Source organism: Orycteropus afer, unplaced genomic scaffold, assembly GCF_000298275.1.
Source record: "Orycteropus afer afer isolate SDZICR_OR568_19922 unplaced genomic scaffold, OryAfe1.0 scaffold00203, whole genome shotgun sequence".
Lineage (NCBI taxonomy): Eukaryota > Metazoa > Chordata > Mammalia > Tubulidentata > Orycteropodidae > Orycteropus > Orycteropus afer.
This window is the reverse complement of record NW_006921790.1, coordinates 1,760,248-1,787,851: the sequence shown is the minus strand read 5'-3', so window position 1 is coordinate 1,787,851 and position 27,604 is coordinate 1,760,248.

Sequence of the window (27,604 nt, the reverse complement as noted above, 5' to 3'; positions counted from 1 at the left end):
TAAAAAAAAAAAAAAAAAAAAAAAACACACTTGGGAATAAATCTTACCAGGGACGCAAAAGACCTGTACATAGAAAACTATAAAAGACTACTTCAAGAAACCATGAGAGATCTACATAAATGGAAGTACATACCAGAATCATGGATAGGAAGATTGAGCATTGTGAAATAATTGTCATTTCTACCCAAAGCAATCTATACATTCAATGCAGTCCCAATCCAGATCCCATCAACATTCTTTAAGGATATGGAAAAACCAATCACTAACTTTAAATGGAAAGGAAAGAGACCTCTGATAAGCAAAACACCTATTGAAGAAGAAGAAAAAAGTAGGAGCTCTCATACTGGTATTGGTACAATGATAGAAACATAGACCAGTGGAATAGAATTGAGAACCCAGAAGTAGATCCATTGACCTCTGGTCAATAGATCTTCATCAAAGTGCTGAAATCCATTAAATGGGGAAGAGATTGTTTAACAAATGGTGCTGGCAAAACTGGATATCCATTTTCAGGAAAATGAAACAAGATTTGTACCTCACACCATACACAAAAACTAACTTCAGATGGATCAAAGACTTAAATGTGAAACATAAAACTATAAAGTTCCACAAGGAAAATGGTTAGGTCAAATGTGTTGTTGTTATTATGCCATCGAGTCATCTCCAAATCATAATGACTCTATGTACAGCAGAATGAAACACTGCCCAATCCTGTGCCAGCCCCATGATCCTTGCTATACCTGAACCCATCATTATAACCACCAGTTCAATCCATCTTGTTGAGGGCCTTCCTCATTTTCATTGACCCTCCACTTCACCAAGCATGATTTCCCTCCCCAAGGAACAATCCCTTCTTACAACATGACCAAAGGAGCTGAGATGAAGTCTGGCCATTCTCACTTCCAAGGATCATTCTGGTTGCACTTCCTCAGGACAGATTTATTAGTTCTTTTAGCAGTCCATGATGCTTTCAGTATTCTTCTCCAACACCACAACTCAAAAACATCAACTCTTCTTTGATATTCCTTATTCATTGTCCTGCTCTCATATGCACATGAAGCGATTGAAAACACCATGGCTGTGTCAGGTGCACCTTAGACTTCAAGGAGATATCTGTGTATCTCAGTTTATTAAAGACACTTCCTATAATCCTGATATTACATTCTTCTTCATATAGTCCAGCTTCTTGGATTATTTTTCAGCATACAGATTGAATAAATAGAGTGAAAAAATACAACCCTGACACAGTCCCTTCTTGAGTGTTCAAAAGACAGTCTCCTGGTCTATGTACAGGTTCCTATGAGCACGATGAATTGTTCTGGAATTCTCATTCTTCTCAATGTTATCCATAATTTGCTATGATGCACACAATTGAATGTTTTTGCATAATCAGTAAAACACAAATAAACATCTTACTGGTTTTCTTTTCTTTCAGACAAGATCCATCTGACATCAGCAATAATATCACATCTTCAGAATCCAGTTTGCATTTCTAGAAGTTACCTGTCAATATACTGCTGCAACCATTTTTCAAGATTTTACTTGTATATGATATTAATGTTATTTGATAATTTTCACATTCTGTGGGACCTCCTTTCTTTGGAATGAGTACAGATATGGATCTCTTCCAGTCAGTTGGCCAGGTAGCTGTCTTCCAAATCTCTTGGCATGGCTGAGTGAGTGCCTCCAGTGTGACATCTGTTTATTGAAACAGCTCAAAGGTTATTTTGTCAATTCCCAGAGCATTGTTTTTAGCCACTTCCTTCAATGCATCATTGACCTCTTCTTTCAATACCATTGGTTCTTGAGCACAGGCCACCTCTTGATATGGATGAACATCAACCAATTCTTTTTGATGCACTAACCCTTGGGATTTCCTTCAATCTTTTTTGATATTTCCTGCATCATTCAATATATTGCCCATAGAATCTCTCAATATTTCTACTGGAGGCTTATTTATTTATTTATTTATTTTCAGTTCTTTTAGCTTAAGAAATGCCGAGCATGTTCTTCCCTTTTAGTCTTCTAACTCCAGGTCTTTGCACATTTCATTGTAATAATTGACTTTGTCTTCTCAAGCTGCTCTTTAAAATATTCTGTTCAGCTCTTTTATTTTCTCATTTCTTCCATTTGCTTTAGCTACTTTCCATTCAAAGGCAAGTTTCAGAGTCTCTTCTGACATCCATTTTGGTCTTTTCTTCCTTACTTGTCTTTCTAATGACCTTTTGTTTTTTTCATGGATGATGATTTTATCCCACAATTACTCTGGGTTTCAGCCATTGGTGTTCAATGCAACAAATCAATTCTTTTGATGGTCTATAAATTCAGGAAGGATATATGCAAGCTCATAGTTTGGCTCTGGTGGACTTGTTTTATTGTCTTCAACTTCAACTTGAACTTACATATGATCAGTTGATGGTCTGTTTCAGAGTCAGCTTGTGGTCTTGCTCTGGCTGAAGATATTGAGCTTCCCCATCACCTCTTACCACGGATATAGTCAATCTGATTTTTGTGTTCTCCAGTGGTATAGCCACCTTTAGTGTTGTTGAAAAAAGGTATTTGCAATTAATAAGTCACTGGTCTTGCAAAATTCTATCATGCTATCTCCAGCATTATTTCTGTCACCAAAGCCAAATTTTCCAAGTACCAGTGATTCTTCTTTGTTTGTAACTTTTGCATTCCAATCACCAGTGATAATTAACACATCTTGATTGCATGTTTGGCCAATTTCAGACTGCAGATGTTGATAAAAATATTCAATTTCCTCATGTTTGGCTTTGGTAGTTGGTATATAAATTTGAATAATAGTGGTATTAACTGGCCTTCTTTGCATGCATATTGATATTATCCTGTCACTGACAGCATTGGACTTCAGGATAAATCTTGATACATTCTTTGCAATGATGAATGCCATACCATTCTTCTTCAATTTGTCATTCCAGGTGTAGTAGATCATATGATTGTCTGATTCAAAATGGCCCAAACCAGTGCATTTCAATTTACTAATGCCTAGGATATTTATATTTATGGGTTCTATTTCATTTTTGACAATGTCCAGTTTTCCAAGACTCATTCTTCATACATTACATGTTCCAACTATTAATCTATGTTTGCAGCTGTTTTTTCTCATCTTGATACATGCCACATCAGCAGATGGAGGTCCCAAAAGCTTTACTTTGTCTACATCATTAAGGTTGGCTCTACTCTTAGGAGTCAGCTCTTCTCCAGTTGTATTTTGAGTGCCTTCTGACCTAAGGGACTCATTATCTGTCACTATATCACATAATGTTTCAGGGCTTTTCATAAAGTTTTCCAGTAATATATCAGACATTGTTTCACTGCTATTCATAAGGTTTTTACTGGCCAATTCTTTGAGAAGTGGATAGCTTTTTCCTCCTTCTGAGTCTACCTCAACCTGGAAGTTCCACTGAAACCCTTTCACCATGGGCTACACTGCTGGTATTTGAAACACCAATGACACTGCCTCCAGCCTCACAACAACACACAAGCCACCACAGTATGACTGTGTGGCTGGATGAAACTGTGTTCATCGCTGCACTATTTACAATAGCCAAAAGATGGAACAACCTAGGTTGCCCATCAGCAAAAGAATGGATAACCAAACGATGGTACACATACACAATGGAATATTATGCAACCCTAAAGAGTAACATAGAATCTGCAAAACACCAGATAATATGAATAAACTTGAAGGACATTAGGCTGAATGAAATAATTCAATCACAGAAGGACAAATATTGTATTAGTCCATCATAAAAAGTCAAAGAAAGGTTTATTTATGGAATGAAATTTTCTTTGCTGGTTACTAGGAGTTGGAGGGGAAGGGAGGGAACACTGCTAGACAGGTAGAGACAAAGATTAATTTGTGTGAAGAGAAGGACAATGTATCAAATATGAGTGATCAACATGGTGGCACTGAGGAAGAGGAAGACATAGAGAGGTACATGGGAGATACAGACAACAAAGATGAAGACTTTTGTATATACAGTACCGCATTGTCAGTAATGATAAACATTGATATATGAGGTGGATAGATGGGGCACAGGCTGAATGATTAATTATGTCTGTGTAGGAGGAAGTGTGCCCATGGCTATGCATAGCATTGGCAGATGATGTTTCTACAATTGTATTTGCATATTCTGTAAGAATGTCCAGGTAAGTAGTAGAGCTGACAAGGGATAAGGTTGTAGTCACTTCTTGACCACAGCCTGCTCCCTAGAGGGAGCAAGTAGTTGGACCTGTGGGCTCAGCACCATGGTCAGGGGTCATCAAGCTCAACTGACATAACACACTTCACAGAAATGTTGTTCTACATCCACTTTGGTAAGTAGCAACTGGGATCTTAAAAGCTTGCAGGTGGCCATCTAGATGCAACAATGAATCTCTCTTAGTCTAGAGCAAAGAAGAATGAATAAAACCAAAGATATATGGAAACAATTAGTCCAAGGGACTGGTGGACCATGCAATCCTCAGTCTGTATTTCCATGAGACCAGAAGAACTAGATGATGCCTGGCTACCACTGTAAACCACTCGGAAAGGGAATCTATGTAGGAGATCTTGGATAGAGTGTGATAACAATGTGAAACAAAACTCAAAATCATAAAAAAATAAAACAAATAAGGGCCAGATTTGCTGGTCTGATCGAGCCTGGTGAAACCCCTGAGTCTATGTCCCCTAGCTACCCTTCAGGTCTGGAATTGAACATATTCCTGTGGCTTTCAGCCAAACAAAATATAGGTATATGAGCTGAACATTTACAATAGGTAGATGAGATAGATAGACTCCTTGGAGAGATCAATCTTGGGAGAAGAGAAGGACAGTGTATGCCCAGGGAGATAGCCCTGGGGGCGGGAGTACATGGGAAGGAAGTACACAGGGAGGAGGTGGCTATTGGGGCAGGGCTAAGTGGGAAGAGAGCTGTTATATTGTGGGAAATTGCAGTTGATGTTATGAGACAGAGTGTATATGAACTGCTGTATGGAAAGTGAATTTGTTCTGTAAACTTTCACTCAAATCAGAGTAATAATTAAAGGGAAAAAAAATCAGTCTTGAAGAGGTTGGTGGATGTGATGTAAGAGAGAGTTAGTTTAAACCGGGGGAAAAAAAAAGTTTGGGTCCCTGTTCTTCTACAGGCTGGAACAAGTTGATAAAGCTACCAAAATGCAAAGAAAAGTAATTTCATCTGAAAAAGAAAGAATAATTGAAATGGTGGAATCAATAACACAGAGCCAACAAAAGCTGAGGGGTGGGGGGGAAACTAAAAACTATTCTCAAGTAGTAGAAACAGGCCCTAAAAAGGAAAACTCTTGTCCAATGAGCAGATAAATACATAAGATGTATACAGTAGGATTTCAAAATTGTTGTGGACCAGTGAATGTTATAGAGCAGTGACAGATATTCTTGTTTTCCCACTTTTTGAAAAGTCATGTCTATTGAAATTCATCTATGCCTGTCTTCTCAATGTAGTCTGGGTGTTTGAAGGATGAATAACCTGTCATTTTAGTTCACAGGCCTCTCTATCCAAGGAACTGCACTGAAATGTTGCACCTGAGAAATGCACAAAGGGAGGCTCATTCAAATTTGATTTTATTATTTGATTCTTAACCACAAATAACAGCTTGAGGTTACTATGGGATGAGAATTTTGTATATGAGAGGTGTCTTGAAGAAGGTAAATTGTGGTGAATTAAACATATTCTAAGGAGCCCTGATGGCACAATAGTTAAGTGCTCTTCTGCAAACAAAGTTTGGCTGTTTGAACTTGTCTAAGGGCATGACAGGGGAAAGACCTGGAAATCTGCCTCATATATATTGAAGCCTAGAAAATGCAATGAGGACTTTCTTCTCTGAAATGTGGGGTCATGATGAATCAAAATTTGACTCAACAACACCTAACAACACCAAAAATCAAATATGACTAAAATTCTTTCTCATTCTTTCATCAAGAGCTGGAGGTTGTTTCCTCTTGCCTAGAATCAAATCCACCATATGTCCTTGGTTAAATTACACTGGGTAATCTGCATTATTGGCGTCAAAAATTTATGCTTCCATATGTTTGGAATCTTTTCTCTGAATGAATTTAATGGACAATAGGTTTTGTTGCTTTATTTTGGTTTGTTTTTTTCGCCTATACTTGTTTACATGTGACCTTCTTGGTGTAGCTACTTCAATATGTTTTGATCTATAGTTCTGAGGTGTGTGTTAATGTCAAGGTCATTTTTTTTTTTTTCCATGATCTACTTTTGCCTTTAGGAATTCTGTGAGGATTTCTTAGTATTTCCTCCAGTTACAATCCCACTTTCTAAGGAAGAAGAATTAGTCTCAACTCAGCTTTCAGGGACTTTCATATGTCATTATATCTGGGAGAAATCCATTCACACTAATTGCAACCTATCTTATTTTCAGTGTTGAAAAAAAAATGACCTATTTCTGAATAATTTGTTAAAGATGTTGTTGTTGTTATGTGCCACCAAGTCACATCCGACTCATAGCAACCCCTCTTTGGGTTTCCCAGGCAGTATCACTACAGAAGTAGATTGCCCTATCTTCCTTCTGAGGGGTGGCTGGTGGGTTTGAACTACCAGGCTTCTGGTTAGCAGTCAAGTGCCTTAGACACTATGTCACCAGAGGCCCAGTCAAATTGACAACAACATAACCTACCACCAAACCACCACAGGGGGCATAATTCAATCTTTTAAAACCCTTGTTAAGGTTTTCAAGTTGTTGTTGTTGTTGTTATGTGCCGTCGAGTCAGCCCTGACTCATAGCGACCCCTCCTTGGGTTTCCAAGGCAGTATCACTACGGAAGTAGGATTGCCCAACCTTCCTTCCGAGGAGTGGCTGGTGGGTTTGAACCGCCAGCCATCTGGTTAGCAGGCAAGTGTCTTAGCCACTATGCTACCAGGTTTTCAAGTATTAGGTAAAATTTCAAGACTATATGATTGAAATTATGATAATAATACTTGAAAACCTTAAAAAGGGTTTTAAAAGATTGAATTATGCCCCCCTGTGGTGGTTTGGTGGTAGGTTATGTTGTTGTCAGTTTGACTGGGCCTCTGGTGGCATAGTGCCTAAGGCACTGGACTGCTAACCAGAAGCCTGGTGGTTCAAACCCACCAGCCACTCTCTACTTCAGTAGTGATACTGCCTTAGAAACCCAAGAAGAGGTCACTATGAGTTGGATCTGACTCGACAGCAATGAGTTTGGCTTGTTTCTTTCTCGTTGACTGGTTGGGCAGCTGAGGTAGTTATTACCTGTGGTGAGATTGGCAATCAATTCTGTGGTGGAATCTACTTGCAGGTGAGTAGCTGCTTTAGGGATGTGGCTGCTTCCAGTATATAAGAAGCAACTTTGAGGAAGGTCTCCAGGTTTTTAGCATGCTTGAACTCTGCATGTAGCCAAATCATTGTTCAGCAGACTGCCATGCCTTGCCAATCTTGGGACTTCTTCTGGACTTGAATTAGTAGCCTGCCATGTTATTTGGTAACACTAAGATTGTGCCTTTTTACTTGACCTTAGGTTTATCAGCCTCAGCAGCCAGGAGCTGTCTAAGTGAAGAAAAGCCTCCAGTTCAGTGGGCTGGGAACAGGAGGCAGCACTGAAGCCCAAGGTTAAGGGGCTTCACCCAGACCCTAGAGCCTGGCACTTTGAACTTAGCCTTCTAGCCCCCAAAATTGTAAAAGAGTAAACTCCTGTTTGCTTGAGTCATCCCATTAGTGGTATATTCCTGTCAGAGAGACACTAGGTAACCAAACCCTGTTCCCAGCCCCCTGACAAAAAATATGTTTCAACTTGGCTAAGCCATGATTCTCAATGATTTAGCAATTATGTAATGATGTAATGTTGCAATTATGTCATGATCCCCCATGATTCGATTAATGTAATAAGCCAATCAATTATAAAAGGATTAGTGTGGAACATAACACCCTTAATCCCATCACAGCTCTGATCCAATATAAGGGGAGATTCCCTGGGTCATGGCCTGCAACACCTTTTATCTTGTAGGAAATAAAAGAAAAGAGAAAGAGAGAAGCAGGTGGGTGGGGGAGGAGTTGGGTGTGTGTGTGGGGGTACTACCACCAAGAAAAAAGAGCTGGGAAGAGATTTGTCCTTTGGACCCAGGATTCCTGTGCTGTAATCCACTGTTGTTGTTGTTATTTGCCATCGAGTCGGCCCCGACTCATAGCGACCCCTCCTTGGGTTTCCGAGGCAGTAACACTACGGAAATAGGATTGCCCAACCTTCCTTCCTAGGAGTGGCTGGTGGGTTTGAACCGCCAGTCTTCTGGTTAGCAGTCAAGTGCCTTAGGCACTATGCTACCAGAGTAATCCACCTAGGACAGGAGAAAAAGACAAAGTTTTCCCCTAGAAGTAGGATTCTGAATTTTGACTTCTCGTCTCTTAAAATGTGAAAGAATAAACTACTGTTTGTTAAGCCATCCACTTTTGGTATTTCTGTTATAGCATCATTAGGTTACTAAGACAGGATTTGGTACTGGGAGTGGGGTGCTGTTCTAAGAGATCAAACATGTGGAAGCTGTTTTGGAATTGTGTAATGAGCAGAGGCAGGAAGAGTTTTTGGTATGCCTGATAGTGAAGGCCTAGACTGCCTTGGAAGGAGCTGTGATGTCACTGCGGTTAAGGGATTGAGCTACTACCCAAAAGATTGATGGTTTGAAACCACAGGATGAGGCAGTCTGCTTTGATAAAGATTTACAGCCTTAGAAACCCCATGGGGGTTGCTATGAGTCAGAATCGACACAGTGGATTTGGTTTTGATTTGGCTAGATTGCCTTGAAGGAGCTCTGGTAGCATACTGCCAAAGGTATTTGACTGCTAACCAGAAGGCTAGAGGTTCAAACTCACCAGCCACTCCTCAGAAGGAAGGTTGGGCAATCTACTTCTGTAGTGATACTGTCTCAAAAACCTAAGGAGAGGTCTCTATCAGTCGGATCCAACTCAACACCAGTGCGTTGTTTTTTTTTTTGTTTGTTTGTTTTTTTTTTTTTTTTTGGTTTAGACTGCCTTGAAGATACTGGTGGTAGAATTATGGACATAAAAGAAAATTCTGGTGACGATTCAGAAGGAAATGAGGAAGGCTGTTAAACCAGAGATGGCACAGACTGTGAGAAATGTGGCAAAGGGATGGTAGCAGCAGAACTAGGAGACTGGTGAGAGACAGCTGGAAACGACTCACAAACAAGAGCTATGTGCAGGCTTCCTGACAGAGTGGGATGCCTTCAGGCACTGGTCTGTGACTTATGCTTGCCATCCCCAAAACAAGAGAGCTGGATGCCTTCAGGCCAAGGTTTTCTGCATGAGTGGAGTGCTTCTGGGCAATAATTGGGAGAGTTAAAGAGCTTTGTAAAACTTGCTTTAGCAGGGCAGAGGCTCAGCGGGCCTATTCAAGAGACCAAGGAAACAGGAAGCAGAAGCTGAAAAGAGGAAACAGATAACTTGTGTTCTAGATTCATAGATGAAAAGAAATTTTGGCCCAGGATGGATTTTTGATGTGGAGTTGATTTAAGACTTTTGGAATGATATGATGGGGTGAGAATATTTTGCCTATGGCAAGGACTTGGATTTTTAGGGGCCAAAGAGTAGAATGTCATGGATTGAATTTTATCCTCCCAAAAGTTGTGTCCATTTGGCTGGGCCATCATTCGCAGTGGTTTGGTATTTATGTAATGATCCCCATGATGTGACTGGATGTGATAAGCCAATCAATTGTAAGAGGATTAGAGTGGGAGGCAACACCCTTAAACCCATCAGCCTTGATCTGATGTAAGAAGAGTTTCTCTGCAGTGTGGCCTGCAACAGCTTTTCTCTTACAAGAGAGAAAAGGAGAGAAAAGACAGCAGAGGGCTTGGGACCTACTACCTCCAAGAAAGACGAGCCAGGAGCAAAGCATGTCCTTTGAACTTGGATCCTCCTAGGAGCAAGAAACACAGAAAAGCAAAGACTTCCCCTAGAGACAGCACCATGAATTTGGACTACTAGTCTCCTAAAGTTTGAGAAAATAAATTTCTGTATATTACAGCCATCCACTCATGGAAGTTGTGTTATATATAGCAGCACTAAATAATTAAGACAAGGGTCAAATACAATGCAGTCTATTTATCAACTTATTTCCATGTTCTTCCAATTTAAAACAAAATGATTCTTTACTCTTTTCAATTTTCTCTTTCTGACCAGTCTTGCACTTCCAGTCATTTCCAAGGTTAATCTGTATTTTAAATTGCATCCTAAAGTTTTTAAATGCATGCAATGTTTTTAAAATCCTATAGAGCAAAGCTTACGCTGGTCCTCCAAATCTCCCTTGTCGATATCATAAAATTAGCTTATGTTTTATCTAAATATATTAATAATTCAAGTTCTATGCCGTGTCATCTTGGTGACTTCTACTTTGCCATTGATTCCAACTAAATTGTCCTTTTCCCATTTGGCAAATGTTCCATACCTATGTAATTCAAATACTTTCTTCTCACTACATACTTCCTTAAAGAGTTAGAGTCTTTTGTCTCTTCTTTGTCATCCAAATTATTGTGTCTCTCTTTTATGTCACTTCTCACTTTTTGCTAATTATTAATGTATACTCAGGAGTCAAATGTTAAGTCTAAATAGTTTGCATTTCCTTAAAAGCGAGATTTATGATGATTATAATTCCCTCAGGATTGAAAAAAAAAATATATATATATATGTGTGTGTGTGAGTGTGTAGTCAGTGTGAAAGGCAGTACAATTATTATTGTTGTTAGGTGCCATCAATCAGATCCAACTCATAGTGATCCTATGCACAACAGAAAAAACAACTACCCAGTCCTGTGCCATCCTCACAATCACTATTATGTTTGAGCCCCTTGTTGCGGCCACTGTGTCAATCAATCTTCTTGAGAACTTTCCTTTTTTATTGACCCTCTATTTTACCAAGAAGCATGGTATCCTCCTCCAGGAAATGGTCCTTCTTGCTAACATAACCAAAGTATGAGAGACAAAGTCTGGACATTCTCACTTCTAAGGAGCATTCTCGCTGCACTTCCTCCAAGGCAGACTTGTTTGTTCTTTTGGCAGTCATTGGTAAATTCAGTAAATATATATATATTTGCCAAAGCCATGATTCAGATACAACAGTTCTTATGTGGTGATCTGTATTCATCTTTCAGCTATCATATGCATGTGAAGTGTTTCAAAATACAGTGGTTTGGGTCAGGTGCACCTTTGTCTTCAAAGTGACATCTTTGCTCTTTAACACTTCAAAGAGGTCTTTTGTAGCAGATTCACCCAAAGCCATATGCCATTTGATTTCTTGATTTCTGCTTGACAGTGTTGATTGAGGATCCAAGTAAAATGAAATAATTAACAATTTCTATCTTTCTTCATTTATAATGATGTTGCTTATTGATTCAGAGGTGAGGATTTTTGTTTTGTTTATGTTGAGATGTAATCCATACTGCAGGCTTCAGTCTTTGATCTTCATCAGTAAATGCTTTAAGTACTTTTCAATTTTGACAATCAAGGTTGTGTCATCTACATATAGAGAGTTGTTAATGAGTCTTCCTTCAACTCTGATGTGTTCTTCTTCACCTAGTCCAGGTTCTGTAATTATTTGCTCACCATACCGATTGAATATGTATAGTGAAAGGATTCAACTCTGATGCCCACCTTTCCTGATTTTAAACCATGCAGTATCCCCGTGTTATGCTTCAGTGACTGCTTCTTGGTCTATGTACAGATTCCTCAGGAGCATAATTAAGTGTTCTGGTTTTCCTATTCTTCCCATTGTTACTTATAATTTGTTATGATTCACAAAGTTGAAAGCATTTGCATAATCAATAAAACATAAGTAAGCTTCTTTTTGATGTTCTCTGTTTTCAGCCAAGATCCATCTGAACATCAGCAATGATATATATTCCTTTTTCCACATCCTTGTCTGAATCTGGCTTGAATTTTTTTCACCTCCCTGTCAATATAATACTACACCTCTTTTTGAATTATCTTCAGCAAAATTTTACTTGAGTGTGATATTATTGATATAGTTAATTTCTGCATTCATTTGGATAACCCTTTAAACTGGCACAAATATGGATCTTTTCCAGTTCGTTGGCTAGATAGCTGTCTTCTAAATTCCTTGTCATAAACAAGTGAGTGCCTCCAGCACTGCATCTGTTTGTTGAAACATCTCAGTGAATATTCTGTCAATTCCTGAAGCTTTGTTTTTCGCTTTTTCTTTCAGTGAAGCTTGGACTTCTTCCTTCAATATCTTTGGTTCTTGATCATATGTTACCTCCTGAAATGATTGAATATTGATCAACTATTTTTGGTACAATGACTGTGTATTCCTTCCATCTTCTTTTGTCCATAAAATTAATCAATATTGCAACTCAAGGCTTGATTTTTTTCTTCAGTTCTTTCAGACTGAGAAATGTCAAGGATGTTTTTCCCTTCTGGTTTGCTAATTCCAGGTCTCTGCAAAATTTCATTAAAATACTTTCTTCAGCCATACTTTGAAATCTTTTCAAAGTACTTTTACTTCATTATTTCTTCCATTCACTTCAGCTACTCTGTCTCTGTTCAAAAGAAAGTTTCAGAATCTCTTCTGACATCCATATTAGTCTTTTCTTTCTTATCTTTTTTTTTTTTTTTGAATGACCCTTTGCTTTCTTCATGTATATTGCCCTTGATATCATCTTGTTTTTAATCATTGGTGCTCAAAGCATCAGATATTTCCTTCAGATGTTCTCAAAATGCAGATGAGATTTATAACTAAAGGTTATATTTTTGCTCTCATGGAATTGTTTTAATCTTCTTCAGCTTCAACTTAAACTTGCATATGAGCAATTCATTGTATGCTTTACAGTCAGCCTCTGGTCCTGTTCAACTGATGATGTTGTGATTCTCCATCATTACAGATACAGCTATATATATTTTGTAGAAACCAAAATTGAGGTAATAACCAAATAGATTATGAGAGATTTCTTAAACACATAAACACCCCCCCCACACACACATATATCTATATTATTTTTGAGAACTATGATAATTTTTTAAAACTCTGAAACCAGAAAATTACTATATTAAACATGTATTATTTACAAACAGTTATCCATCTAACTGGAATTATATTAGTATTTGGACACTACCAATTCCCAAACCTGTGTTATAAGGAAGAAAATACATTTTATACATCATGCAATAGACAGTTTGTGAAAGAATATATGTTGTTCTTCTAATTATAATACAGTTTAAACATTTATCAGATAATTCTCAATAAGAGATATGAGTTTGAAGATGAAATTGATAGAAGATGAAATATGCATTGGCAAAATAATGAGGTGGAAATTGACTTGGATTTACTAAGTTTTTTATTTACAAAGAGTTCCCTTATAATAACTTAATCATTGCCTTCTTATTAGCTCTGAAGTAAAAAAATAATTCCATTAGACTTATTTATGTATTTATTTAATAAACAACCAATTTTTGAGTTCCTACTATGTCCCAGACTGTGTGCTTAGTACCAAGAATACAAATATAAGTATAATGCAGAGATAACATAAAAATATGAATTACATGAATTTCAAAGAATTGAATCTAGCATAAGATAAATAGAATTACATATATTGAAGAATAAAGTAGGTTTCAGGTAACTATTAAAACTCACCATAAACATTTTATAGTTCACTTTTAACAATGCTGTAACTATTTTTGGGATGTATATTCCCAGTACTTTGGAACATTCATCACACCTCCTACATATCTGGCATGAACAATTAGTTTGAAATGACTGGCAGAGTGCACTCATATAAATAGAGGCCTTCATGTTTCATTTTTTAAAAAAATGCTACTATAATTTACAATGACATCATTTTAAATTTGACATTTTAATACTTCCTCTGTAGGTTTGCTTTGACAATATTTTATTGTGTTTTGACACCGTTTGTACTTTTATCCCAAAGCCTTCAGACTTTAAGTCTTTGTTTCATATCAGAAGCACAATGGAACTCAAATAAGATTTTTTACTATTTTTGGAATGGAGAAAAGTACTCTGAGATTTGATTGATGATTCCTACCTCATTGCCATATGAGTTGAATTAAATTTATGTGTATGACCTTAATGACTGCTTTAAATTTTTTTCCATGAATATGTAACTAAAATTTAAGGATAGTGAAAATTATATTGAAACATATGGCTTTACTTTGCATTTTAATTTTTACACAACAGTTAAATGCTATAACCAGATGAAAATACTATCTTTATTGCTTCAAACATATGTGAATGAACTCCTAAAAATGGACAACGGGACATTGCTATCTGTTCAAAATGATCATGTTCTTAAAATTGAGTATTATAAATCAATTGACCCAGTCTTAGAATTAAAGGTGGTCAGATGTGTTGCTCTTTCTCTACATATTTATATTATTAATTAATCAAATTACAATCTTTTATGACTTAGACCTAACAATTATGATCAATGCAGTGTACAATAATGATCAATCTATTGGTTGAATCCCTTTTATAATATTTTTTCTCTCTGCTAAGTTGTCCAAAGGATCACTTCTCATATGTAGAATGTGCTTTTCCTCATAGGTTCTTCCTCATAGGAAGTTTTACACATGTTGACTATCCTACCCCATTTGAACCATGCAATATCAAATCTGTCAATAGTCTACAACACAGTCACTATAAGATAACTGTCCAAAGTTTCTAGAATCCTACCCTTTCTTTATCTAGGGAAAATAATCCATACAACTTTCAATTTCTGTGTGATTTTTGTATGCATGTATATGGTATGTTTTTGGTTTTGAGTCCTTTGTTGTTGTTGTTGTTATGTGCCGTCGAGTCGGCCCCGACTCATAGCGACCCCTCCTTGGGTTTCCGAGGCAGTATCACTACGGAAGTAGGATTGCCCAACCTTCCTTCCGAGGAGTGGCTGGTGGGTTTGAACCGCCAGCCGTCTGGTTAGCAGGCAAGTCCCTAAATATCTCTGAACATTTTTTTTTAAATCATCATGTTTTAACATTTTAGGGTATCTAAATTTTATATCATCCTTTTCCTATAACTATATCAAATTTATTATTGCATTTATACCATTGAACCAGACTGACAAAATTTTTTTGATCCTTAGTCTGACACAAGTTATGTTCATTATTCCTTTAAATAGAAGACATTCACAGAATAAATTAGCAGATCCTCTACCCTTCAGTGAAATATATAAAACATAATTGAGGAGGAAAGGACTGACAGGTGGCTATGCACTACCACATTAAGTTACTGGAACCAATTGGACATTAACTTTCACAGGCTGGGAAATCAGCCCTTGGTTAGCTATGTAATAAACTGCTATATTACCTATATCTCTGTTTTAAATCTTTTCAAATATTCTCCCAGAACTTCTGAATAATTGTTCTCTTTCTCATCTTTGACTTTTGTAACATTATTAAATTCTTTTATGCACACTGACGATGTTAGAAACATATGAAGACTAAGTCAGCTGCCTTTCAAGCAGGAAACTATGGATAAACAAAGTATATCAGATTTAAAAAAAAAAACAAAAACACTGTGTTTTAATTTCTATTAATTATTTATCTTTTAATTATAACAGTAAAACATGCATATATGCTCACTGAAGAGGAAACAAATCAATCACACGGGACATTATGTGGATATTTTCCCACAATCCCCCTTCTTGTTCTGCAGAACTAAACACTGTTAACTATTAAATGTGTCCTCTTATTTCACTTTTTCTATGCATTCACATTTAGATATGTGCATTTACAAACAAGTATTTTTGTACATAAATGTATTTTAAACAGAAGGCTGCCAGTTCAAACCCACCAGCCACTCATCGTAAGGAAGACTGGGTAATCTAATTCTGTAGGAATACCACCTCAGAAACCCAAGAAAGGGTCGCTATGAGTTGTATCTGACTTTGCAGGCAGTGAGGGTATTTTTCTTTAAATTTATGTCATACATATTTGGGTACCAGCGTAGTTGTAATTTAAGATCTTTGGAAGTAAGATTTGTGTTACTATGAAAGATTGTTGACAGTCAGGAAGTAAAAGGGTATGTGCACCATGATGCAATCCAAAATTTTATTTTTAAAGATGTTAATATTATATAATCTTCCCTGGTTAAGCATAGTAAAGAAGAAATCTTGATCTGCAGTTCTTAAAACTATATTTCTATTTCCAAATAGTTGCTTTTATGAGGCACTGGTCTCCACTAGAGATCAATAGTTTCTTGATGTCAAGTGTATATCTAGGAATTTTCCTGAACTAGATTGTTTGAGCATATATGTACATGGATGAGTGAATTTTTATGCCAGGAAAGTAAATAATGACCACTGATTTTCTACCAGTTAATGATGTTCCCCTTGCATGTTCCTTCAAAACACATATGATAGCCTTCTAAAGCAGAGGGCTAATAATAGATTTTCTGAGAAAAATTTTTTCTCACATTAAAAAATGTATATATTATGACAACATAAATTATTCCTATTTGCAAAACACCAATATGTGAAGGCAATATTAAAAATGTTACTTACTAGTTGCCACTTAATAAAGATTATACACACATATGTTGTTCAAGATGGGCAAATTAAGAAAAAAATAATTTCTGAGGCATTTAGACATATGGTTTTCTTCCTTTTGTTCAAGAACAAAAAAATAATGTTTAGGCTTGCAGACAAATGTATTTTTAAATAAAACAATTAATCTGGAACAATTAATAGCAGTAAAATCATATCTTTGTCTGATGAGCAAAGAAAACCCAAAGTATAGTTCCTAATTAATTTATCTTTCCTTTCATGAAATCTGGGAAATTCTAGCCTTCACTTAACCCATCAAAAAAGAGAAAGAGATAGACCATACCTAGGAAAAGTACAACAGAGGAAGGGAATGGTATGATAAAGACAGGAACAGGTCAAAAAATTCTAAGTGACAGTAAAATTAATAATTCACTGAGAAGATAGCTTTGAGAACTCAGTCAATCTCCTACAAAGATGATCCTGATTTTCCTTCTTTTAAAATGCCAGGTTGAGGTAAATGAGAGATTTTATTACCAAGCTAAATATTTAATAATAAATACATAAATAATACACAATAAACTATCTGAGCTTTATCCATGTTTCTAATTTACTTGTTAGAGTTTCTGCGTAGTGTAAAAGACTAACACTCTTGGCTGCTAACCAAAAGGCTGGAAGTTCAAGTTCACCTAGAAGTACCTTGAAAGGTCTGGTCATCTACTTATGAAAAGTCAGCCACTGAATGTGTATTGTGCTGTTGTTGGGTGAAGTACTCTGTAGATGTCTATAAGGTCAAATTGGTGTATTGTATTGTATTGTATGTCTTGAGTTTCTTTCCAGTTGTTCTATCTGTGATTGAAAATGGTGTATTAAAGTCTCCTACTATGACTGTAGAGTCATCTCTTTGTCTTTTCAGTTCCGTTAGAGTTTGATTTATGTATTTTGGGGCTCTTTCATTGAGTACGTAGATATTTATTTTTGTTATGTCCATTCTTCAATCAATCTATAATCATTATATAGTGTCCTTCCTTGTCTCTTACGGTGGTTTTTGTCTTAAAGTTAATTTTATCAGAAATTAATATTGACACTTCTGCTCTTTTTGGTTGCCATTTGCTTTATATATCTTTTCCCAACCTTTGATTTTTAGTCTATTTTTTGTGTGTCTAAGGTGTGTCTCTTGTAGACAGAATATTGATGGTTTATGTTTTCTTATCCAATCTGCAACTCCCATTCTTGAGTGGTGCATTTAATCCATTGACATTCAGTGTGATAATCAACAAGTATGAATGTGTTGTTATCATTTTGTTATGTGTTTTTTCGTGCTTTTCTAGGTTTCTTTGTCCCATATAATTTTCTGTGCTGAGCTCATTTTGTTTCTGAATCATGTTATCACTTCCTTTGTTGCTATTGTTTTAGTATCTGCTAAGTATTTGTCTTTGTCTTCCTTTTCATTTTGATGTGAAGATTTATAATTTTTCTTTGAGGTTACCCTGTGATTTATAATTTCTTCCCAAGCTTAGAACAATCCATTCTATCTTGTAGTTGTCTTGACTTCCTCACCATTTAGAAGTTCTGTAACTACTCTGGAGCACTTTGATATATCTTGGGTCACCATAAGTTAGAATCAATTCCACAGAAACTAGATGTTTTTCTTTAACTTGTTTTTTCAATTGACTTGCTTCATTTTCCTAACTGAATACTCTTCCTGCATGGATTAAATTGGAAAAATCCTCAAGTAACAATATTTTATATTATTAACTTTCTGAAATAAAGGAAAAAACAAGATATTTGGCATATTAATTACAGGCTATTCTATGTTCCAAAGACAACTCCAACAATATCCTGTATCCTAAGAGGAAGAGTCTATGTCTCTCCTCTTGAACATGAGACAACTTAGGGTTCTTTCAACCATTAGTGTACAGTAGAAATAATAGCATATGGCTTTTGAGGTTGGTTCACAAGAGGCAAAGCAGATTCTACCTTAGCCATAGGATCATTTGTTTTAGGATACATGAGTCACCATGTAAGAAGTTTGAACATAGGCAGCCATCAGCTTGGCAGCTTATTTGAATCTTTTATCCAGAACTCATGAGCACAATAAATGATTGTTCTAAGCTACTGATTTTTAAGATAATTTGGTAAGCAGCATTAATTATCAGAACAAAAATTTGTTGCCAGGAAGAGAAAAACTTCTGTGACAAAAATCTCAAACATATGGCATTGGCTTTGGGACCAGGTGGCAAGCACTGGCTATAAAGGCTACAGTAGTGTTAAACCATTAATGAAAGCTTAAAGAGCTTCAAGGAGAGTGTTAGTAGAATCTAAAGCTTCAAGAAAGCTGTTAGTGATGGTTTAAAGAAGAGGGTAAAAAAATATCATTTGAAACTGGAGAAACAGAGCCCCTTGTTATGTTGTGATGAAAACTGGTAACATGAAAAATGAGCCAGTGATTGAACTCTGGAAAACTGGGAAGAGTGTTGAAGTTTGAAGGTGCTGTCTTCCTTTTCCTTGGTGTTTATAGTAAAACATAAGAATAGAGAAAATCTAAAGAATAATCTGTTCAGTTGTCAAGCATATGTTTCCAGAAAATTGAATGACTTTCTGGGTTTATCAGTAAACAATTTCTCATTCCCACTTTCTCCTGGCAAAATGTCTTCAAAATGAAATGACTTTGGTACAAAAATTAAATACAAGATTTTAGGTTAAAGTTGAAGCCACAGTTGTGACTATAACTCCACTTAAGATATCAGAAGTACTTAAGTTGTTAACTCATAAACTCTTTTGAAAAAAGACATAAAGCCTTCAAAGACATTGAAGGCAAGCAATACCCATATATTATATATGTGTGTGTATATATATATATATATATATATATGAATGTTAAATGTGTTGTCCTTCAGCGACCTCAAAGGGGCCTCAGGATCAAGAAGGGCATGTTTCACAGAGACTATGGTTTTGGCTTTGGTCTAATAGAGTGAGCCCCAGTGATACCCTAAAAATACACAAAGATTTTAAAGAAATGTAGTAACTGAAACAAGGCAACTTAGACTAAAAAGAATAGAGAGAGTAAAAAAATGAAAAGAAGCCATAAGTGCAACCATCCTCAACCTCTTATGGACAGGATGCAGCTAAGAAGCCTAATCATTGCATATTGGAGACATGACCTATTTTGTATGGAAAGGAAAGGATAATTCAGAGGCTGAAATATGTGATCACAGAATGGTTATTTTATCTATAAAATTTGGGAGTTATTTGTTACGCTTCAATATTAGCATAGTCATTTGTGCTTTTGCTGATAATTATTAAACAAATGAGTCTAGTGAGTTTTTTCTCCAGTTCTATTTTCTAGGTTAAACACTCATACACAAAGACTATGAGAAAATGTAAGTTGAATTCAACCTTTCCCTGATCCTGAAGGTTCCTGGCTGTGAAGAAAGAAACTATGAAGTTACCAAGTTCATTTCTATTTATATCACAGAGTTCTCTGTTTTACACCTAAAAACACATTTGAAAAAGTTGGTTTCAGGAAAAAAAAGTGTAAAAAACTGTAGTTTCTCTTAACAATTTAACGACTTTAAAAACTTTTCTGTACACCCAACACATTAATGATATTGCTGAAATTTCTATGAAACAATTTTAATGAAAGAATACAGTTACTGAAAAAAAATGGTTATGAACTTGTTCAAAGTCAACTAAGTACAATTTATTTACTGATTGCCATCAAGTTCACCCTGATTCATGCTGACCTCATGTATGTCAGAGTAGAACTGTGCTGCACGGGATTTTCAATAGCTGGTATTTCAGTAGTAGATCACCAGGCATTTCTTTCAAGGTCCCTCTGGGTAGACTTGAACTCCCAACTTTTGGTTAGCAGCTGAATGGTTTGCATCATCAGGAATTCTACAATTTCTTTGAGTCATGTAAATTCAATTTGCGTAGAAAACATGATTTGCTTCAAATGATATGTTCAAATATATGTTTTCATGTTTAAAGTGCCTTTTCTTTTTGTTATCAAGTTTTAGAGATGTTTATGCCTCTTATTCATTGGCATTCTATAATGTGTGTCTATATATGGGCATATAAAATCACTGCCACACCTATGACCATACTAAGCACATGAGAGAAACACAGTGAATAGTGATGACAGCCTTTCTCACTCTCAGTTCTCTAATGAGCTTATCTTTTTTTGTGTGTCCAAGAAGATGTGCAAATAATAACTCAGTATTTTTAATGGTTTAATATGACAATGCAATTACCCAGAGACACAATTCAACACAAGTCTATATTATTATCTATTTTTGGACAATCATTCAGCAAAACTTGACAGTTAGAATTATTGAGGGAAGTTGTGATAACTGAAATAATAATTCTTCAACATTATGCATTTTGGCATTGGTTTTGATATCCACACCTGCCAACAATTACTTTCCAGCTTAGAGAAATGCTCACCACTCTAATTAAATGATTGATGGCTTAGAGAGGGCTCTTTGCCATCACTTTGCAGTGTATCAGACAGAATGGTTCCAAATCCACAAACAAAGCTCCATGAATATATATCTGGGTATAAGTTACACTGCAATCAGCATTTTGCAGAGCTTCACACATATCAGGTATTCAAGACAGTGTGTTTGACTTAATTATTTAATTATATTTTGATCTACCGTGTTCCTCCCCTGATCAATTTCTAAATTTACTGTAATGAAGAAAAAAAAATAAGTTACTTACAAAACCATTCAACATTGTGGCAAAATCCTCGCTTTGTGTTTCAGGATTTATTTCATTCTCAGGCTCAGTGTCACTACCTCTACTGTACTGTCTGCTGGGTAGTGAGCTCTGCATCTTTCAGGGTCCACATCCTTTTCCAGATCAGGAGTGATAGAAATACCTCTTTTAATATTAACCAACTAAAATAATGGGATAATGATTTTGGATATTAACCAATATGATGTTGTAGTAATAATGATGATGGATTTCTTCCTTCTCTCCATAGTTACATCATGAACCCTTGATATTACTTTAGGTAAAATTTCCAGAAAATACTTATTAGAATTTATTGAAAAGGAAAATTTACTGTTAACAGCAACAGAACAAGTTTCTGCCACCTATGTTCTCTGTGCTCCAGACTACTTTAGGAATTTAGAGAATGGCTAACACCCATCAGCAAAAAATGTCATAGAAGCCGACAAAACACTTAGAATAGGAAGTGTTTTAGGTATTAAATTTTAATTTCTAAAACCCAAGTTTAAATACTGTTTAGATTTGTAATGATACTGCCTCGGAAAACCAAGAAGGGGTCGCTATGAATCAAGTGGGTCTGACTTGAAGGCAAACAACAACAACAACAGTGGGATTAACATTCCTCAGGGATAGTTATAAACTAATTCTTGTTACTTGTTGGTTTAGAGCTGATGGGGGAGCAAGAGAGAGAGGTAGTAAGGTCCATCTATATGGGATATAATTTCTTCTTGTATAGAACAGCAATTTTAGGGAAGTGCCTCAGCCAAAGACAAGCAGATGCTGTTAAGCATTTGCTATTAAGCAAATCTTAGGTCCCCAAAAAATGAAATAAGTTGGCTACTGACAATATCTGTTAGGAAAATCTGCCCTCTCACCATTCAGATCTACTTGTGCCCACACTGAATTCACTGCAGTTGGATTCTGTAGATTCAAGGGAGTAGTCATTGAATTCAAGTGAAGTGGGAAAAAAAGAAAAAGACAAAAAGAATATTACTACTAAAGACTACATTCCCTGATCTTGCAGCTGATGTCAAGCCACAAATGAGATTCCTCACCCAGGATTTCAATAATTTAGATTCCCTGTCAGCTGAGATAATTCATTTTTTTCTCCTCAGGGATCTGACTACCTAATTATTCTCCTTTTGATTTTTCTACTTATAGTTATGGGAGAATGTGGAAGCAGTGAGAGGCAAACCACTGAATCCACTGAGTTTCAGATATATTTCTTCCTGAGCCCAATTACAGTCAGTAATTCTACCAACTAGAATGGGCATGTGCCCATTCCAAAGAAAGGTGACCCAACAGAATCTGGAAATTATTGAGCAATATCATTAATATCATTTACAAGTACAGTTTTGTTGAAGATAATTCAGAAACTATTGCAGCTGCACTGCCAGAAATTCAAGGAGGATTCAGAAGAGGATGTTTAACAAAGAATGTGATAGCTGATGTCAGATGAACTTCGACTGAAAGTAGAGAATACCAGAAAGATGTTTACCTGTGTTTTATTGATTATGAAAAGACATTCAACTTTGTGGACAGTAACAAATTATGGATAACATTGCAAAGAATGAGAATTCCAGATACATAATTGTACTCATGAAAAACTTGTACATAGACCAAGAGGAAGTTGTGTGAAGAAAACAAAGGGATGTTGCATGGTTTAAAATATGGAAAGTGTGTGTCAGGGTGAAATATCCTTTCACCATAGTTATTCAATCTGTGTGCTGAGCAAATAAAAGTCTAGCCTAGTGTCTAAGGCACTTTATTGCTAACCAGAAGGCTGGAGGTTTAAACCCACCAGCCACTCCTCAGAAGGAAGGTTAGGCAATCTACTTCCATAGTGATACTGCCTCGGAAACCCAATGAGGGGTTGCTATGAGTCAGGTTTGACTTGATGGCACATAACAACAACAACAACAACATATGAAAATAATGAGGCATCAAGATTGGAGGAAAACTCATTTATAATCTGTGATAAGCAAATGACACAACCTTTCTTGCCAAAAGTGAAGAGGCCTTGAAGCACTTACTTATGAAGATCAAAGACTACAGTCTTCTGTGTGGATTACACTGTAACATAAGGAAAAGAAAAGTCATAACAACTGGACCAATAAGGAACATCATGATAAATGGAGAAAAATTGAAGTTGTCAAGAATTTCATTTTACTTGGATCCACAATTAATACCCATAGGAGCAGCAGTCAAGAAATCAAATGAAATATTGCACTGGGCAAATCTGCTGAAACAGACCTCTTTAAAGTTTTAAAAAATTAAAGTATTGCTTGGAAGACTAAGGTGAACCTAACCTAATCCATGGTATTTTAAGTCACGTCATATGCATCTGAATGCTGGACAATGAATAAGGTATAATAAAGACGAATTGATCCCTTTGAATTATGGTGGTGAAGAATATTAAATGGACTGCCAGGTGAAAAAACATATGTCTTGGAAGACGTAAAGCCACAATGTTCCTTAGAAGGGAGGATTGCCAAACTTTATTTCATATGCATTGGACATATTATCAGGAGAGACAACTCCCTGGAGAAGGACATCATGCTTGTTAAAGTAGAGGATCAGCGAAAAAAAGGAAGATACTCAATGAGATGGACCAACACAGTGGCTGCAACAATGGGCTCAGACACAACAAAAATTCGGAGCATGGCTCAGGACTAGGCAATGTTTCATTTTGTTTAGCATAGGATCTCTATGAGTCAGAACTTACTAAATGGCAGCTAGGAAGGAAAATAAAAACAACCCTATGTCCTTTTGATTGCCTGGCCCATTTTCCACACTATATGACCATTACCTACAATCCAGTTAAACTCAAAATATGGACACTCATTGGAAGCAAAAATTTCACGTGAGAGTGATGGTGACAGGAGTTACTCCTATTTTTCCATCTTGGTTACCATATACATTTTTTATCTGTAATGGATGCAGCACCATATAAAATGCTTAGTTGGAAATATACACCAAATGATGAAAGGTAGTGCTGTAACTATACAAGTTATCACCTTTAAGACAGTGACGTAACTGGACCTGTAAAAGGCAATTCCAACTTCTGCTGCAAAGTATAACATGGTGGAACCAGTGCACCCTGTAATCATGTACAGATTGTGTCAATTTATGTCATAAAAATTCATTCCATTGTTAAAAGTAATAGTAAGCCAAATCTCATAATAATAATGAGCCCACATATTCTAGTGCAGTCCAAAGTAGGCATTGTAGAAAAACTTGTACTCAGAATATACAGCAATCCCATTAGAATATAACATTTTCCCTCTTCATGATCAAATGGATCCAATTTAATCAATTGCTATCAAAATGGCCAATTGGTCTGACAATGGGGTTGTACCATATTGCAGGTTCTTGACATGGATCTCTGCCCCTGCCAGGTCAGAAATCATTAAAGGCAGATGTTAGATCAGCCTTTGAGTTCTTGGATGTAACAAAAACTTAAACACTTGGTTGCTAACTGAAAGGTTGATAGTTTGAGTCCACCCAAGGTGGCTTCAGAGGAAAGACCTGGTGATCTATGTCAACTACTAAAATCCCTATGGAAAACAGTTCTACTCTCACACATATGGTGTCACTTTGAGTTTAAGTTGACTCAAAAGCAGCCTGAAAGTGGTAAATTAGCCTTGGTGAGCAGAACCCATTCTGGTGGGCCCGAAGTAGCCCCCATCCCTGCCACGATGGATATTTAATTCACAGACCCACTGTGCAAACACAGGGTTGACCAACGACAGAGCCGACTGAACTTCACATGTGTATCATTCTATCCACAAAGTTGTTCAGGCCCTTCTATTCAATGGTTGCTTTGTGGTGGCATTCATTTGGTGGTGAAATAACCCTACGTGTTCTAGTCATTTCCATAGTTCCAATTATGTTTCTCATCCAGAAATCATTGTCTGCAATATTATAATTTGTATCTTTCCAGACTCCTGATCAACTAGCCAAACCAATCAACGCAGCCAAGAAATCCATGTATGTTCTTAACTCAGACTACATTTCCGTCTACACAAAGTTGGGGACCAGGAATGCTATTCAAAGCTCTGCTCACTTCAAGAATGTCCTCTCACTTTTGGCTTTCAGAGTAACCTCTGAGCAAAGCTATACTACCATAGTAATTCATGTTTGACCCATGTTGTTGTTGTTGTTGTTAGTTGCCATCCAGTTGGCTCTGACTCATAGCAACCCTATCACAATAGAACAAAACATTACCTGGTCCTGTGCCATCCTCACAATCCTTGCTATGCTAGAGCCCATTGTTGCAGCCACTGTGTCAATCTATCTCATTCAGGGATTTCCCCTTATTCTCCAACCCTCTACTTTACCAAGTTTGATATCCTTCTCCAGGGAATAGTTCTTTCTGACAACATAATCAAAGTCTGTGAGAGGAAGGCTGGTTATTCCCATTTTTAAGGAGCATTCTGGTCGCACTTCATTCAGGACAGATTAATTTGTTCTTCTGGCACTACTATGAGAACATATGTTCTACTATGAGTTCTTATGGATTCATAGTATTTTCACTTTTCCTTGCCAACACATTTCTCTTCTTTAATCCTCCAAATAAGGAAAATTGTCCATTTTTCACTTGCATAAGAGGCTATTGAAAACAACATGGCTTGAGTTAGGCTCACCTTAATCTTCAAAGTAACATCTTTCCTCTTCAATACTTTAAAGAGGTCTTTTGCAGCAGATTTACCCAGTGAAATATGACATCTGATTTCCTGACCACTGCTTCCTTGGGTTTTGATTGTGGATCCAAGTAAAATGAAATCACTGGCAACTTCAATCTTCTCCATTTATCATGATGTTGATTAATGGTCCAGTTGTGAAGATTTTCATTTTATGTTGAGGTGTAATCCATACTGAGCACTGTAGTCTTTGATCTTCATCAGTAAGTGCTTCAAGTCATCTTCACTTTGAGCAAGCAAGGTTGGTTGCATCATCTGCATATTGCAGGTTGCTAATGAGTCTTCCTGCAATTTTGATGCTGCATTCTTCTTCATATTCCCAGCTTCCCAGAATATTTGCTCAGCATACAGACTCAATAAGTATGGTGAAAGGATATAACCCTAACACACACTCTTCTTGATTTTAAACCATGCAGTATTCCCTTGATCTGTATGAATGAAAGCCTCCGGGTCTATATACAGGTTCCTCATGAGCACAATTAAATGTTCTGTAATTCCCATTCTTTGCAATGTTACCCAAAATTTGTTATGATCCACACAATCAAATACCTTTGCATAGTCAATAAAACACATGTAAATATCTTTCTGGTATTCCTTGTTTTGAGCAAAGATCCTTCTGACATCAGAAATGATATTCTCAGTTCCATGTCTTCTGAATCCAGCTTGCATTTCTGGAAGTTCCCTGTCAATATCCTATTGCAACAGTTTTTGAATTATCTCCAGCAAGATTTTACTTGCAGGTGATATTATGTTAGATAATTTCCACATTAAATTTGGATCACCTTTCTTTGGAATGGCACAAATATTGATGTCTTCCAGTAGGATTTAAAGGGGAAAAAATTAATAGTTTTAAAAAGGATACATTTGCAAATAGATCACTTAACAACAATTTAAACAGATGAAGAGATAGATTGTCCCCAGTATGCCTTACTGGGGATGACATGACGTCTACGTGAAAAATTAACAGATTGTACATGCCACAACATTTTTATAAGTCATGATTATCTGCACTCACTGTCTTTTGGGTAACAAAATGAGTTAAGTGAGCTAAAATTAAATGTTACCTTCCTTCTAATGCTGAAGTCCTTTGAATATTTATTATTTATTTATTTTTTTAAATTGTTATTTGGGTGAAAATTTACAGAGCAAATTCACTCTCCATACAGCAGTTCACATACACTTTGTCTCATGACATTGACCACAATTGACCACAATGCAACAGCTCCCCTCCCACTTCCTCCCAACAGTCACCTCTTCCCTGTGTCCATGCCCCCATGCACCCCTGCCCTGGGATCTGTCTCCCTGTGCATAAATAGCCCTTCTTTCTCCTATGATTGTTCTCTCCAAGGAGTGTATCTACTTCAGGTAAATGTTCAACTCCTATGCCTGCCTTTTGTTTGGCTGGAAGCCACAGGTATGGGTTCAATTCCATACCTGGAAGGGGCAGCTAGGGACCATAGTTTCAGTGGTTCCACCAGGCTCTAACAGACCAGCAAACCTGGTCTCCCTCTTTCCCCCCCCCCCAAATGATTTTGAGTTTTACCCCCCCCAAAAAAATCCACAAGAGGGGCACAGTGGCAGTCGTGAGCGCAGGTGTGGGTTCAATACCAGACCTGAAGGGCAG